The sequence below is a fragment of the Trifolium pratense genome, linkage group LG4, assembly GCF_020283565.1.
Source record: "Trifolium pratense cultivar HEN17-A07 linkage group LG4, ARS_RC_1.1, whole genome shotgun sequence".
In the NCBI taxonomy this organism is placed as follows: domain Eukaryota; kingdom Viridiplantae; phylum Streptophyta; class Magnoliopsida; order Fabales; family Fabaceae; genus Trifolium; species Trifolium pratense.
Window position 1 is genome coordinate 26,867,349 of NC_060062.1, and position 17,384 is coordinate 26,884,732.

The 17,384-nt window shown below is 30.9% G+C and overlaps 1 pseudogene; it reads left to right on the forward strand.

Annotated features, from left to right (window-relative positions):
- Positions 1 to 5,197: 5,197 nt before the first annotated feature.
- LOC123920089 lies at positions 5,198 to 15,655 on the forward strand (annotated as a pseudogene).
- The last annotated feature ends 1,729 nt before the right edge of the window (positions 15,656 to 17,384 follow it).

Sequence of the window (17,384 nt, forward strand, 5' to 3'; positions counted from 1 at the left end):
GTTTTTTTCTATTTTTTTTTTTGTAAATAATCACTCACATTATGACATTAAAATCTCAGTCAATTTATTAATTGTCTAACTAATTATTATTTTTTGGCTAAAGAAATTTTCTAATTATTTTAGTCCTATTCTTGGATTTTTTTTTGGTACATACATATTCTTGCATTCTCTTACTTAGTGATTAGTATCAATTTGGTTGATAGTTTACTCTAGATTTCTTTAGTTGTTGGGTTATTGATTTGTTGTAATATACTAATGTAATTTCAAATACATGGTGCATAGAGAAGTTTTTCGAAATGTCTAAACACATATTTACATCAATATATTATATTTAGATTATTATTATTATTATTATTATAATTTTGATAATAATTATTATTTCAACTTATACAAATAATTTTTCCGCATTATAATGTAAAATAACATATAAAACCTGTGCATCGCACGGGTAAATAATAATTTTTCCGCATTTAACGTTCGAAAAACTTCTCTATCCACCATATATTTGAAATTACATTAGTATATTACAACAAATCAATAACCCAACAACTAAAGAAATCTAGAGTAAACTATCAACAAAATTGATACTAATCACTAAGTAAGAGAATGCAAGAATATGTATCTACCCAAAAAAAAGAAAAAAGAATCCAAGAATAAGACTAAAATAATTAGAAAATTTCTTTAGCCAAAAAATAATAATTAGTTAGACAATTAATAAATTGACTGAGATTTTAATGTGGGTTATTATTTACAAAAAAAAAAAAGAAAAATAGAAAAAAATTTGAAAAGTAAAAAAAAACTCACCTAAAATCTTAATTAAATTTTAGTAGACAATGTGAATAATATTATTTACAGTAAAAACTTGAAAATTTACAAAAAAAAAAAAAAAACTCGAAAAGTCATCTATATAAATGTTATTGATGTGAGTATATGAAGAGTACATAATAATGACAATGATATAATATAATAAAGTGATGTGGCATTGTTGAGTGATTTAATTGGATGTAAGTGGCTTATGTGGATTAGGGTTAGATTAGTGATACCACAACTATTTAGGAAAAATTTCTATTATTTAGAAATTATATAGAAATTACTTGGTGTCTCGAAGAATCCAAGAATAAGACTAAAATAATTAGAAAATTTCTTTAGCCAAAAAATAATAATTAGTTAGACAATTAATAAATTGACTGAGATTTTAATGTGGGTTATTATTTACAAAAAAAAAAAAGAAAAATAGAAAAAAATTTGAAAAGTAAAAAAAAACTCACCTAAAATCTTAATTAAATTTTAGTAGACAATGTGAATAATATTATTTACAGTAAAAACTTGAAAATTTACAAAAAAAAAAAAAAAACTCGAAAAGTCATCTATATAAATGTTATTGATGTGAGTATATGAAGAGTACATAATAATGACAATGATATAATATAATAAAGTGATGTGGCATTGTTGAGTGATTTAATTGGATGTAAGTGGCTTATGTGGATTAGGGTTAGATTAGTGATACCACAACTATTTAGGAAAAATTTCTATTATTTAGAAATTATATAGAAATTATTTGGTGTCTCGAAGAATCTATTATTTATATGTTTAAGAGTTTTTTCTCAAGGAAACAAATCTACGTGTCACTTTCTTATGAACTTTAATTTCTATTAATTCAATGTGACATCCTCTCATTCATCATAATCTATGTGGCAACAATTGAGAATATCTTTTTTATATGGCAATTTAGAGAGCATCTTCAATAGAATTTATGTGCGATACTCATATAAGGAATATTTTTTCTTTAGTGTTTTTCTGAATCAAAATTTAATGCTAATTTACAAATAATCATTCAAAATGAAACAATCGAATACGTTTTAATTTTTTTTAACAACATTACCAATTCTCTTTACGATCATTATGAATTCTTATTATTTTTTTTTTACCAATCCATTTTATTTTTTTAGAAAAAAAACTCATTTCATATTATTAAGCACACTTGAAAGACACAAAATAAAATAAAAAAAATAACAACCATCAATATAAACTTCAAATATATATTTTTTAGAGAAATAATGTTAACATATTATTATTATTAATACATGCATACATGTTGCTTTCACCGTAAAATAAATAAACATTAAAAAAAAAAAATCAATTCCACAAATCAATCAAATGATTTCAACTAAATCAAATTAAGTAGTAATTCAAAATCATTAATACACGATCTCTCAATTAATGTGAATTCAAAATTTCAAATCATTTGTTACCAAAAAATAAATTCAAATCATTCCCCATTAGGTGGCGTCCTCTCATTTCTTTTACTGGTCAAAATCTCACGTGACAATCTCTCAATTCATTTTGCTGATGTGTCATTCTTCTATGTTTTTTCCTTTAGTCATTAGTGCTCAATTATAAATATAGAAATTGCTCAATCAGGTTTTATGAACAAATGTCTATATATTAATATTTTGATACAATTGAAATTTTACATGTGGAAACTTTTGATTATTGACCAACTCATTTTTGGAATATATATTGATTAAATTAAATCAATGCTGAAATGGATGAAAATTTCAAAAATTAAGGACCAAAAATCTACTATAGTTTCTATATATACGGGTCAACATGTAAGAGTGAGGGTCATTGAGTGTCTCAGCGCCCCTTCTTTATTTTCTATTCTCTTCTCACCTTCACTACTCTTCTTCTTTTTTTTGACAGAATCACTACTTTTTTTTTCTATCTATTGCTATTGTTGTTTTTTTTTTAAATAAAAAATCTATTGCTATTGTTGGTTATTTCTTATTTATTTGTTCAATATAATTTTTGTTGCTCTCAAGTGGAATGAAATCTAAATTTTATTTGTTTTTCTTTGCAGGTATTTTGTTTACTTGTGTTAGGCTACAATAAGAGGATTCAACATAAAAAAGAGAAATCATTTTCTTCTCTAAAGTCAATAATATTTTGTAAACTTTTTTTTTTGGTAGAAATTGTAAACTTCTTTTTAAGAAGCCAAAATATTATTCATCTATCTTTGTAACTTTTATTTACTATTTGGATTCTTGCAAAGACTGATGAAGATGACTACGAGGGATAAATAACATCTGGATTGGGAACAGAGGAGTGGATAAAATATTCAAGTTTAATTATACAATCAGAAAATTGTACTAATTTTGAGTTATAATTCTTTATTTGCAGGTCCATATACGGAAGAACAACATTGTTTGTTATTCAAATTAGGATTAAGTATTATCAATTGATGTTAGAGTTTTAAGTATTTATTTATATTTTTTATATTTTATTGTCATTTTTTTTAATCATATGTTTACTTATTAAAAAAGAATTGTTGTTCATATTATTTTTTATTGGATTTAAATCATGCTTATAAATGTTTTTTTACTATTATTTATAAATAAATGTTGTACTCTATTTTTTTACTCATTATTTTTTTATTTGTCTAATTTTTCATGTGATATTTAACAAATACACTGATAAAATAATAGAAACTCCTCGAATGACTATACTATAGAATGAATTGGAAAAATGTGGAATTGAGAAATTGATATGCTTAAAAAAATTATTCTTAAACTTCATACTTATCGAGTAGAGAAAAAGGTGTCATTGTCTGAAATATAAAAGGAATGAAGTAATTGACTTCATAGATTATTTTTCTATTTCATTTTATTATTCTATTAATTATGGTTTACCATAACGTGATTTTTCTAATAAAAAAAAATACACAGTGATTTGTACCAAACAAAATATTAAAATACGGGGGTATTGATAAAAAAAATAACCTACATGGAGGTATTAAGCAAAAAATAACTTACACGGGGTGAGACATACATTTGTAGATTTTATTATATAAAAAATACGATATCAATTGAAAGCAGGGAAAGTAACAATGATTTTATATATATAAAAAAAGAATTAAAAGCAATAATATCATGTATTACTTTATTTTTATTCTCCATACATCACTGTAAAATAAACAAATAAAAATAAAAACAAATAGATATATTTTTTAAAATTTGCACATTAACAAATGAGATATGCTTAAAAAAATTATATAATTTTTTTTTGTGTCAAGCAAATGACAAACAATTCTACTGTTCATTACTTTTAAATAAATAATATTAAAATTAAAATCGCCCCATTTTGCTTCTCAAATGTGAAATGTTTTCACACGGGGACATGAGATAAAATACTCCTGAAGAAAACAAATATCTAAAGGAGAGAGATGTCGATTAAGAACAAATATATTAACCGTTAGATTAGTTTTTGCATAATAACATTTTTTTTATGAAAATAAAAGAACAAATATATGAACATGTGAGTTGGGAACGGGGAGTGGAGTATCACTCTCCATTATGCCATTTCTCCTTAAAATCTCCAAAATTTGGATCTTTTATCATATTTAAATAAACTATTACATTGAATATAAAATTAATTTTACAAATAATTAAAAAATCACAATATTAAAATTTTAATAATCCATATTTTTCATGTGTGAAAAAAATGATCTATATTTTTCATAAAACATTAACCCGGGCGATAGCACGAGTAAGTTATACTAGTATTGAATGAAAGCAGAATTGTAAATTTATGGGCTTATGCCCTCTCTGTTACCAAAAAAATTGTAAATTTAAGATGGTAAAATAATAATAAAAAAAACTATAGAATCTTCAAGAACTCAACATCCATTTTTTTATTTTTACAATAAGCTGAAAATCGAACTCGAAACCTATAGCGTGCTATCCAAATCCCTCACCACTAGACCAAACTTAGTGGTTTAACTCAACACACTACAAAAAATTCGCTATTTAGCCACGGTTATATAGACCGTGGGTAAAGAACTCCATTTGCCACGGTTAAAATATAATATGAGTTTTCCCATAACAAGTGACACGCGCGATTTGTTTTGCTTTTCCCTCATTAAGTGCGTTTGATCTGCTAAAAAATAAGCAACTGGACATGACAACTTTTGTTGCACTGTGTTTGATTTTAAATCTGTTCCCGATATTGGACAAACTGGGGCCAAGGACACGACAAAAACTGAAATTCTTCTCACCCACAAAACCACGGAACAACTTTTTGTCGTCAGCATAACTTGTCTAAAATACCAAAATAACTTTTTGTCCACCAAACATCTTACGCAAAATTTGTTCAATAGATTGAATACTATTCTGTGTTGTACTACTATTCATATTTATATTTTGCATATCAATCCGAGCAATTATTCTTTTCACTCTCTCTTTCCCGATTTCCCCAAATTTTCATCTCCCCAATATTTCACTTTTCCGTGCCGAAAAATATCGATGAAATCTATCGCTTCCATCGTCTCGGAAATTCCCTCCTCCGCCGCATCAATCGAGGCCAACGTTTCAGATCCACCGTTTTCGTCGTTCGAATTTCACCTCGCCATCACAAAGATTCACAGACTCGTTGAGTTGTTCTATAATAAATTTTCAATGTTCACCTTGCAGATGCATGATTTGTTTTCTGATTTTGCATTTTTGTGCCCTAATTTTACTCAAATTTTACTGCTTTCTGATTTGTTCCTTCTTTTTGCGCTAATTTTACTTCTTCTATTAGGTTTCAATCCAATTTCCCCTTTCCCTTGACATAGGTTCAATTGTTTGCATGTCATGGTATAACTTCATATGCAATGCGTTTGGAATTTGTTTGAAATTTGGAATTTCTTATCAGTTGAATTGAATTTGGATTTTTTTTTGCACCAAGTTTGGAATTTGGATTTTTTATCAGGTTGTTTTGCTTGAGTTTTGAAATTTGTTGCTAGTAAATTTTATTCCTCAAATTCAATGTTATTCAATACCTCAGTGAGTTTTCAAATTAACAATTTCATGATGACTTTCTATGTCAAACTTAAACTAGTGGTAGATGTTAATAGAAATCTAAATTGAATTATGATTATAATTTAAATTTACATTCACACACTAACTTGTGTAAATAGAAATTAATAACACTAAACTGGATGCATCAGCCATATATACTAGATAAATCATTATGGTGTAGAGGATGAAGCTGTTCATAAGAGGTTTGGTTTTGTTTATGATGCAACTAGAAACATAATTAGGACTAACCATACTACTAACAAAGCTTTTATGCATCATGGAGGAATTACCATTATTTCTTGAAGTTAACTTGTCAATATGGTACCTCAATTCTTACTTACATTGTCCCCTTATTAATTTGTTTTCTGCTTCTGCATTGTTTTACTTTTCTATTTTGGTTTTTCACATCATGTTTATTATTTATTGTTTTTTGTTAAGAGAGTCTGATTGTTTTTTGTTAAGAGAGTCTGAATGTAAAGCTTTCACTCGAGCTGAAATGCTTAAAAATATTTTAGATGAAATAGTCTAGAGTTGAGAGTAAAAGCACTAATAAAGTTAGTTTTGCTTGTGAACAAATGCATTCTTCCGTAGAAGCTGAAATAGAGGAGTTGAGGGTCCAGTTGATGCGACTGAAAGGTTTGTGTTTACGCATACTACTACTCTGGTTGGTGTAAGTTCTAATAGAGTTATTAGTGCTTTTTATATTTAAGATTAATTGAGCTTTACACATGTTCAAATAAATGGTTATTTTGCTCTGGTTTGCTTCCTTATTGCTCTGTTTTATGTTTTAGATATGAGACTTTGAGTAGCTTATGTTTAAGATTTGAGACTTGGTTATTTTATGTTTGGCCTTACAGGTGTTCAAATCACTAGTTATTGCGCTTGTTTGTTTGTTTGTGCACAGTACAGTTTGATTGGATCATGTTTGTCTAGCGTTTAGAGTTGAACATGTATGTTTCTTTGGAGTTTTTTAAAGTTCCATTTGAAGAAATACATTCCACATGCGGCAACTTTAACAGAATTAACTATTTACCATTAATAAAAGAGGAATCAGTCAAAGTTTCCTGATTGTTAATTGATACACACTGTAATGTTTCCGAAGAACAATCTTATTTCACGCCTTCAATCTTCTTTCACACTTGTGAATATTAATTTCATCAGTTGCAATGAATCATAAAGGGGAATCTGTTGTTATGTAATCTCATTTTTCTCGCTTGATACACACTGGTTTGGATGCAATAGATGAACCATTCATCCTTGCAACTGATGCTAGAATGGTATATTATGTTAAATGACTTAAGTGGTTGTTTATTGTATATACAGTATGGCTCAAGAGCCTGATTTAGAAGAATGGACTTATAGAGCTGAAGCTTGTGATTTACTTCACGAACCAGTGAGTAGTCAAAAGCAAATTTTAATCATATCATTATCCTTGATTACTTGAAATAGTTATATTTTAATTTCGTGAAAATCACAGGTTCGTATAGCGTTAGTCGGGAAATATACATGTCTTTCAGATTCCTACTTCTCAGTTCCAGAGGTGGGTGGAGGTAGATTTAACTTTTGCTGCATCAGTATTATAGTTTCCTGGTTTTTGTTAAAGAGTGAAATATTTATTTATGGCTTTTCTCTTAACCTAACTTCGTAACATGCTTAATTTTGATTTCAGGCCTTAATTGATGCTTCTGTCAGTTGCCAAAATGTGGACTGGATTTCAGTTGCCAAAAATAAGAGATTAAAGAAATTTAGGGATCTAATATCTGTTTCTTGAGGTTAGTGGCAAGTTAATAATTGGGATGCATATTTTACTTGTTGAACTGAAGGGTATCATGTAATTCATATTTGTGAAATAAGTACTCTATGTTTTGATTATTTCATCTGTTCCGCCAATTTTTTGGTAGGCATTCACTTTTCCATCTTCAGATTGAGGCTTCTAAGTTCTAATTAATCTTGAAAAGATAAAAAGTTGTGTGAGTAATTGAGTTCAGTTAAATGATATAGATTGAGCAAATAATACTTTGTACCTCTTTGCAGCTTATGTGTTGTGTGCTGCTTCATAGTTTACTGTATGAAGGTAATTGCTTCTAGATGATTGTTTACATGTTATGGTTGCAATGTGTGGTTTTAAGTTAATGGTCAATTTTTTTGATTGTTTACATGTACATCCATTTCATCAATACATAAACACCAGAATTTCAATCAACTGGTGAGATATGAGTCCATATTTGACACCAAAAATAAACTCACCGATAACAACTATCTCAAAAATGAGACTGCACTACCATCATGACTTAACCCATTACATTGTTCACAACATAAGAGACTTCAATGTTTTTCTTTATAATAATTAATTGCCTTTATATTTCCTGTCTCATTCCCTTGAATCTAATAAAAGAGAAAACTTTACATCAAACATAAAAGAGGAAAACTTTGTTACCTAAATAAAATAAATTACAAACCAGTTTTTAAAAATAAAATTTTGTTAGCTAAACCTAAAAAAAATATGTATTAATCGCTCAAATTTTAAATATTACAATCCATAGTGATTTTTTTTAATAAATTAAGAGCATTTAAAAATCAAGGTAGAGACAGACATCTCAACTTAGTTGGCATCATGGCATCATTATTCTTCATCGTCTTTCACGGGAGTGGTTATGGTGCATAAGCGAATTTCTTATGCACCATGCATAAATAACACACAAAACCATTCCACAACAAAATGGTTTTGGATTACAACCCTCTGAAACCATTCCACAACAAAAATGGTTTTGGCATGATTAAGTACATCTAATGTGAAACCATTCCACAGCAAAAATGGTTTTGGCATGATTTTAGTTTAAAACTAACTACGAAACAATCTGATGACGTTCAGGGGTTGCTGTTGTTGATTTGGGGGTGAGAAATGGTGCGTTTGGAGATTTGTTAGATTCAATTTGATGGTGGAGATTTGTTTATGCACCATGCATAAGTTTATTCGTATAGCTCATATTATTAATAAAAAAAATGGGTTAACTATGTTTTTGGTCCATATAGTTTTCCATAATTTTCATTTTAGTCCTTGAAATTTTTTTCCACACTTTTTTAGTCATGAAATTTTTTCCATCAATATTTTTAGTCTCTATTTTAAATATTAAAAGGCTTGAAGCCTCTCAATCCGACGCACCAACCCTAATGGAGGACATTAAAAAATTATACCACTCACTCTCCACCGCAACAACAACAACCACCACCGCTGAAGATCCAATTCTGAAAGACACAATCGCTCTCTGTCAAGCCCTATTCGACCAACTCTACACCAAGTTCCTTGAATTCTTCTCTCTTCTCCCTCTTCACAACCATGAGCCCGAAACTAGGCCCCTTCCGTCTTCGGATTCAAGGCTTTGGCCACTTGTTCAACATCTTTCTCTCATTCTTCGTTGCTCTCTAGTTGTTCTCACACTTCCCTATTCCGACCAGGCAGTTCTCATCAATAAAATCCACCGCATTCTTCGCATCCTCAACTCCTTTATCTCCGTCACCGGAACCACTGTCTTGAACTTTCACAACTTTCTCTCTGATGTTCACATCGAACTATCTGATTGATGTCGTCCTTTTCTTTGTGTCATGCTTGAGGTAGTTTTATTATTATTATTAGGACTAGGATAAATAGGTTTTTAAACCCCCCCCCCCCTTCCTTCAGGCGAGCTTTGGTTTACCCTGCAATTTATTTTTTTGATTGTGTAACCCCTCATGAAAATATGTTGACTTAAGATTCCATCTGTTTGCCCCATGTAATGTTAGTGAGTTTTGGTTTGCTACGTCATCATTTTTGTGTAATCTTAGGCCATTATTGTCCATGAGGGGTAAACCAGAAAATTTTCACATTACATAGGATAATCGAAAAAAAAAAGATTTGCGAGGCAAAGCAAAACTCGTTTATTTTGCAGGGGTAAAAATCTATTTACCCTTATTTTATTATTATTATTATTATTATCTCTTTTTCTTTTTGTTTCCATCGTTATGATTATGATTATTTCTTGTGCTTTCAGCTTTATTGCTTAATAGTAATTTATTTTGTTAATGTTATTGTTTGCAAAACGTTAGCGTGTAGTATTCAGTTAGGCTCTGTTTGGCAATGCCAAAATTTAAGCTTATGGCTTATAGTTTATGACTTATTGCTTATAAAGTCATTTTAAAAAAAAAAAGACCTGTTTGATAACTTTTTTTCTCACAGGCTTATAGCTTATGGCTTATTATGCTTTCTTTCAATTGTACCCTTGTCATCTTATTTGAAAAAAAAAATTAATATATTAATTTTTTTTTTTGGTTTACGATGAGCTGGGGGTTGAACCCAGGACCTATAGAGTACTACCCAAACCCCTCACCACTAGACCAAACCCAGTGGCTTAAAATTAAATATATTAATTAAACATGTAGTTTTTATTTCATTCCCCATCTATAAGCTAGTTCAACCACAAATTTTACCAAACACTATAAATTCAATCGGCTAGTTTATTCGTCGTAAGCTCATGCACTATAAGCTAGCTTATCAGCTATCCGCTATTTTTTCTAAACAGAGCCTTAGGTTTCTTTTAGTAGTGTTAGATAATAAGTTATTGGGATTGGACCCATTAGGTTTGCTATATAATCCCTGGTAACTCTATTTTATTAACTTAATATCAATGTGAATGTTAGGAAACCCTAGCCTCCCTTTGTCTCATCTCTTTGTATTCCTCTTTTGTTAATATGGTATCGAGAGCATGGTTCGATCCTCCTTGAATCATTTGTTGCTTCCGCTGTCAGAATTCCCAAATGTTTGGGAACAAAATCCTGTCCGAGTTGTGGATTTTGAGTTAAGTTTGGGTGGTTTATGCAATTGAAGTCAATTTGGAAGTTTAATAGCTAACTATTGTTTGATTGGTTTATGGGCTCCATATTATTATTTGTTCAGTGGAGGATTATTCTTTTTCTTGCTTTTCGGTAAAAGCAATTTGCAAGATAGATTAATTTGGCAAAATCGTTTGACATTTGAAAGCTCGTTGGAATGTTGAGTTTGTTTTGGGTTTGTTGTTTGTGTGGGAGTTGCTGCTTGTTTATCTAAGTTGATGACTTTGCTTCTTCATGGAATTGCTGGAGGTTGGGTGAGTTTCAATTTCTTTAGGGTATGGTTGCTTTGTTTTGTGTCTCTGTATTGGAATTTTATTGGTGTTTCGTTATGTCTTGGTATGTTTGGCTTTTTACTTCTATTGGTGAATTTTTTTGGTTTAGTTGGTGGTTGTTCAATTGGTTTTGTGTGACTTCGTTTGGTTTGATTTTAGTTGGTGAGTTAAGATAGTGCTCACAAGGTGTTTGTGAAAAGTTCTCATTAAAGATAAATTTGAATTTTTTGGTCTCAATTCTTCTCTTTAATTGTCTCTTCTTTGGTTGATCCTCTCTTTGTTGGTATGTTTGTTTCTCTTCTTTGATTGTCTTCCTCTCTTTGGTTTCTTCTGATTGATTGTCCTCTCTCTATTGATTCTTCTGAATGGTTGTTTCTCTCTGATGTTGACTCTTCGGTTTGGTTTTGCTCCGTCTCTCTTCAGTCTGATTGTTTCTCCATGCTGATTTCTTCTGATTGATTGCTTGCTTCTTTCTGTTGATTCTTCTTATTGATCGTCTACTACAAATTTGGTTGTTTGGTGAGTCGAGTGCTCACATTTGGTGAGTTAAGTGCTCACAATTTGGTTTCAATTTGGTTTCTTCTGATTGCATTGCACTTCTCCCTCTATTGTTTCTTCTGATTGCACTTCTCTCTCTATTGGTTCTTTTGATTGATGACACTTCTCCCTATTGCACTTCTCTCCTGATTGCATTGCACTTCTCCCTATTGGTTCTTTTGTTTGATTGGTCTACTCTCCCTTGATTGATTCTTTTGATTGGCCGCTTCTCCCCCGATTGATTATTCTCTCAGTATTGGTTTGATTCTTCTCTCTGTTGGTTTGAATTGAATTGGTTTTGTTTGAATGGTTTGGGTTTGGTAAGCTTGGAATGAATTGGATGTTGAATTGGTTTGAGATTGGTTCTTCTATCTGATGGTTTCTCTCTTTGGAGGCTACTTCTCTCTCGGAAGATTGCTCACTTTGGTTGCTTCTCTCAATTGGTTAGTTATTAGCTCGGTTGGTTACGCTAATAGTTGGTTGATTTATTTTCAGGGTTAACTTGTAACAAGCTTAAAAGCTTAGTAAGCTTTAGCTTGAGGGGTAGTATTAAGATAAAATGTTGAGTTTATATTATTTAGTATGTTTTTCGTATTTTGTTTTGTTTGACAAACTCACAATGCTTCTTGTTAATGCATCGTGAGTTTGAGGGCAGGTGTTAGATAATAAGTTATTGGGCTTGCTATTGGACCCATTAGGTTTGCTATATAATCCCTTGTAACTCTATTTTATTAACTTAATATCAATGTGAATGTTAGGAAACCCTAGCCTCCATTTGTCTCATCTCTTTGTATTCCTCTTTTGTTAACAAGTAGTACATTAAATACGAGTAAGTAATTATGGTCCCCGTAACGACTATGCTGAGATTGCTAGGTTGGACGCCACCTGGAGTTGTGTGAGTTTTTGTGGTGGTACTTTCCGCTTCATCTAGAAGTTAGTTTTATTTCATCTGCTCCTGAATTTTTTTGTTCAGTTTGACTGGACATCTATGTGATACTGGTGTTAGTGATTGTTAACGACTTATCTGTTTTTTTTTTGTTAATTGAGTGACATGATATTCTGAGATTTGTAAGTATGCTTAGTTTTATGTTATTTTATATGATTTTCCTTGTAGAAATGTGAATAGGATTCTTACTGAGTTGTATTTATTCATCTAAACTTGAAAATGTTATTCAAGGTATTTGCTGATGAACTTTTAACACATCAATCATCGAGAAGGTATCTTCTGAGGGCTGATACAATATCTTCCAACTGTGAAAAGTTATTTGTGTGCCGATCCACCGATGATGATATTGTCTGTGTCCTGGAGGTGATATCTGCACATTTTATTCTGTCGGTTTCTAATGAGAAAGCATTTGAGAATTTCATCAGCAGATTATGTTTACATTGTGATGAAGATGTTACATTTCCTAAACTTGGGCTTGGACCTGCCATGACATTGCTGCTTGACCCTGTCGTGTATTCTGCACCAAAGATGTTCCAGGCACATGTGCTTTCATTGGTTTCTGAAGCCATTGGGTCTGGCTTATCTTCAGATAATTTGGCTCCAGATTTTGGCTTTATACTTAATGGCATTTCAAAAATCTGTGTCTAGCTTGCAAATGGATAGTTTTAACATTGAATTGAATTCTGCCTATAACAGATCTCTGTATGAGAGATGTCATCCAACTTTTGAATCTTATATCCAGGAAAGAACAAGTAACAAATTGAATCAAGTTTTATCACAACCAAATAATTCATTGGACTCTTATCAGTGCAAAATCTCATCCAAAACAAAAGCTGATCTTTTGGCCGAGTACATCGAATACATGAAAGCAAGGCAGTACATATTTGCTGATTCACGCCGCGGTAAGGCTGCCTCAATCTTAGAGTACATAATTAATCAAACTTTCTCTCAAGATGCAGCTGGAGATGTACTGTATGTAAAGCAAAATACTAGTGCTGAAGATATTTCTCTTCTTGCATCCATATTGAAGTTAATGAGTGTTTTGCTGTTAAAACCAATTAAATGTATAAGCAACAGTGGTGATTCAGTTTGTCTGAAAACCATGAGAAATTCCTCTGTGCTGGATGATTATGATTTCTTGATCAGCATCATCAAACCTTTTCAACAACTTAAATTTTGTTTACCCATTCAGACTTCATTATATGATATGATGAATCAGCAATCAAATTACAAAGTTTCCAAGTCAATGCTTGTGCACTTTTCAGGCTTGCTATCTTTAAGTTTTTACAATGGTTATGATGTGTTAGCAAAGGGGTGTATCTCTGTAATCATGGCACTGATGTCTATGTTTATTTTTGAAGAGGGGGATTTAGTTGATTTAGGCTCATTCAGGAGTCTGTCACTGCAATCCTGCACATCAGAAGTTTCATTGTATAGGAGTCAAAAGGTCAATTGTCCTTTCAATTCCCATGCACTTCTTAAGTTAAGTTTTACTTATATTTCATGTCTAAATCATTGGTGCAATATTGCAGAGGGCTGGAAATAAACAAGTATCTATAAAGTTGCAGCAGAGTTTCGTAGAATTCGAACATGTAATTTAAGGTATGTTTTGTGTCTAACTCTCTATGGTCTTTACATATATTGTCTTGAGTGAGTTGCATATTATCGATTTTCAATTTACACATTATCACTTCCTCCATCCCTTCACCAGCCACTTGGGTCTGCTCAAGTGGTACTGATAAGGAAATGCACTCGGAGGGTTTGGATTATTTTTTTTGGTAGTGTGGGGGATTTGGATTTTATTTATTTAAAAATTGAATTCTTGTTCTTTCATGTGACTATGAGATATTTAGAAATTCAAAGTACCACTCTTTATTCGATTGGATTATATCATATTCACTTTCACTTTTCTTAGAACTTGGGGGTATTTGCATCAGCTTGTAATGCTCTCTATATTATCCATGATTTTGAGGTTTTCTCATCTACCTGTCATAACTAGCATTATGCAATCTACTAATGAGGCTAGCTCCAGTAGGATCAAACTGCACTGAAGGTCTAGGGTTTCGTTTTTGCTAGTGGTCCCTTTTATGCATCCGTTGTAACTTCAGAATGAGGCAACCTCCCCTCCGTGACTTTCATCTACCTTGCAGAAAAATATCACTTTTTTCTTTTCCGAATTATCAAATTTATTAAACAAGAGGTACAAAGGTTTAAAGGTTACAAACACTAAACACCTGCTAGCTCAGGGAAAGGACCAAAAGAAACAACGAACAAAACACACCCAATCGAAAAAACACTAACAGAGGGAACATAGGCATTCCCATAACACACCAGTTTCAAAGAAATCAAAATCAATAAAAAGTGACCCAAAATCTGCCAACAGAGAGACAAACAAAAGCACCGATCACCAAACCAGACAGGAGTTAACACAAAAATTATCCTCAATACACCAGAACACCAAGCCACCCCGGTCAATAAAAACAGGTCTGTAGCTACAAAACCAGCAAAGATCAAACCACCAGGACCCTCAACAACGAGTACACCTACAAATACGACCAAATATCACTATTCAACGAATTATATACATGCATAAACCTTGCTGAGATATAAAGTGGCATACACTACTTCAGGAATGAAAAATAGAATTTTGTTATTGAAAAATGTAGCATTTATGCCTGTAAGTTTTGAGAAATTAGGATGGGAGAGGTACAAAATAGAGAAATAGCCAAGAGGGGTGGGCTTTCTCCTGATTGGTATAGGTAAGCAGCTGTTGCGATGATATAAACAAAGAAGACTACTTTCTTTTCAATTTTTGCATTCTTCTCATTGATGCAAGGAAGTTTAAGAAGGAAAAATCGTGGAAGTCTTTTGAGATACAGAAAATTGGTAAGTTTTTTGAAGCGAATGTGATATGATTGATGGGTCTGATTCACGATCAGTCCCATGTATATATAGAAGTTAACATATAACCATCTGGGTTTGTACAATGTAGATTCCATTGTAAAGGAAGATATTTCCCTTTCTGGCTTCATAGAGAAGTACAGAACGTAACACTAATTCTTCCACTGCATATGAGAGAAGTGTAGAGGATGACAGAATATATCTTAACTTAATTTTGCATGTAAACCTATAAATATGGGGAGAAAGTGGCAGCATATTTTTTTTGAAATGAAATGCTTATGATCTCAATTTCTCTTCATCGTTTTTAAATGTGATAGATTTATTATTATTTATAGTACAAATGATAAAGAAATAATTTAGCTAAATTGCTCTTTTAGTTTTTGTTCTGTCTTTAGGCTTATTCGATGAGAAATGATATTTGTCCAACTAATTTGGGACAACTCTCATATTCTAATTGTATTCTTACTCTCTCTGTATTGTTTTTTCCCAATATTAAAAGTCAATATTCGTCGACCCTTGAACTTCCCTCCACCGTATTGAAACTTTTGCACATTGCACTTCATAATCAAAATCTTGTTGTGATCCACCAAAAGAATTATTATTTTAAAAGAATTTCTAAGGTACATTCTTCGAATGTTCCAGTACATTAACTTTTTAAATTATTAGTTAAATGAGTGTTTTTTGAAATGATTTTTTTTCTTCAATCATTAAAAAATTATAAAACTAAGAAACTATTTTATTGAAAGATAGAAATATATTGTTACAAGTCAAGAGCCTCCCTATGATCAGAAATTCGAGTCCTATATATAGTACAAGAGGCTCCAATGATCACATAAAGTCTGGCTAATCAAATTACAAAAGAAAAACTGTCGAAATAAAGTTTATGCCTGATCAAATTGCCTTAATTGCCCTAATAATCATCACTTTTCATCCAATTTCCTTCACTTGGTCCTATCCCCACCTATTAGGTAGAAATAAAACAAAAAGATAGTAAACTAGTCCAAAATACTTTTTTATTTTTTTAAGAAAACATATTTATAGCATTTCATTAATTAATAAATTTGGCATGTTAACCAATATTCGGGGACTGGCTACTGGCCGCTTTAGATAGCCTATGAGTATCCTCAATTGTTTGTCGCCTAATGAACTCAACATTGGAATTATTGTAAAAAAGAGAGAAAAGTCTTCTACAATGAAAAATAATTTCACCGAACTCGAAAACATCATCTTTATTCGAATGGAAGGTGTCCACCACTAATTTAGAGTCCATCTAAAAATCCACAGACCTAGATTCAATTCATAGACCCACTTGAGTGTCGATAGTAAACCAAGAGCCTCGCTGATCTGAATATCACAAATAGGTGAGTATTGATCATATTTAGCCATCACATAAATTCCATATTCATCACTGATGCAGATTCTGATACCAACTCGATTAAGATTAGAAGAAAAATAGGCATATAATATGCTTGTCACCTACTTTGATGTGTGTGTGGCTTCTATCCTATTTTTCTGTTCCACATATTAATCTTTTTTTTTTCCCTATTAATCTTAGATTGTTGGCATAATTTTCTTTGATGTATTTTTTTCAAAAAAAAGTTGTTATATGTTATTTTTCATATTTTAGAGATAGAATATTTGAAATATTATTAAAATTGATGAGGAAAACTTAGGTACTTTTAGTAGTAAAAGATATCGTTATATGTTAGATTGGGTTGCTACTTCGACGCGTATTTTTCATCGTCATTTTTGTTCCTATTTTTTTCAAACTAATCTTTGATCATTGGAATCTTCTTTGATTTTTTTTTTTTAATAAAAAAAGTTGTTATATGTTATATTTTATATCTTTAGAGTTAAAATTACATTTAATAGTAGAATATTTAAAACATTATTAAAATTGACGAGGATAGATTAAGTATTTTAGTAGGAGCTTGTCTAACATGCAATTCTGCACAAGTTAAAATAATTAAAAATAACATTTTATCAAAAAAAAATTATTTATTAAAAAATTATACATTTAATATA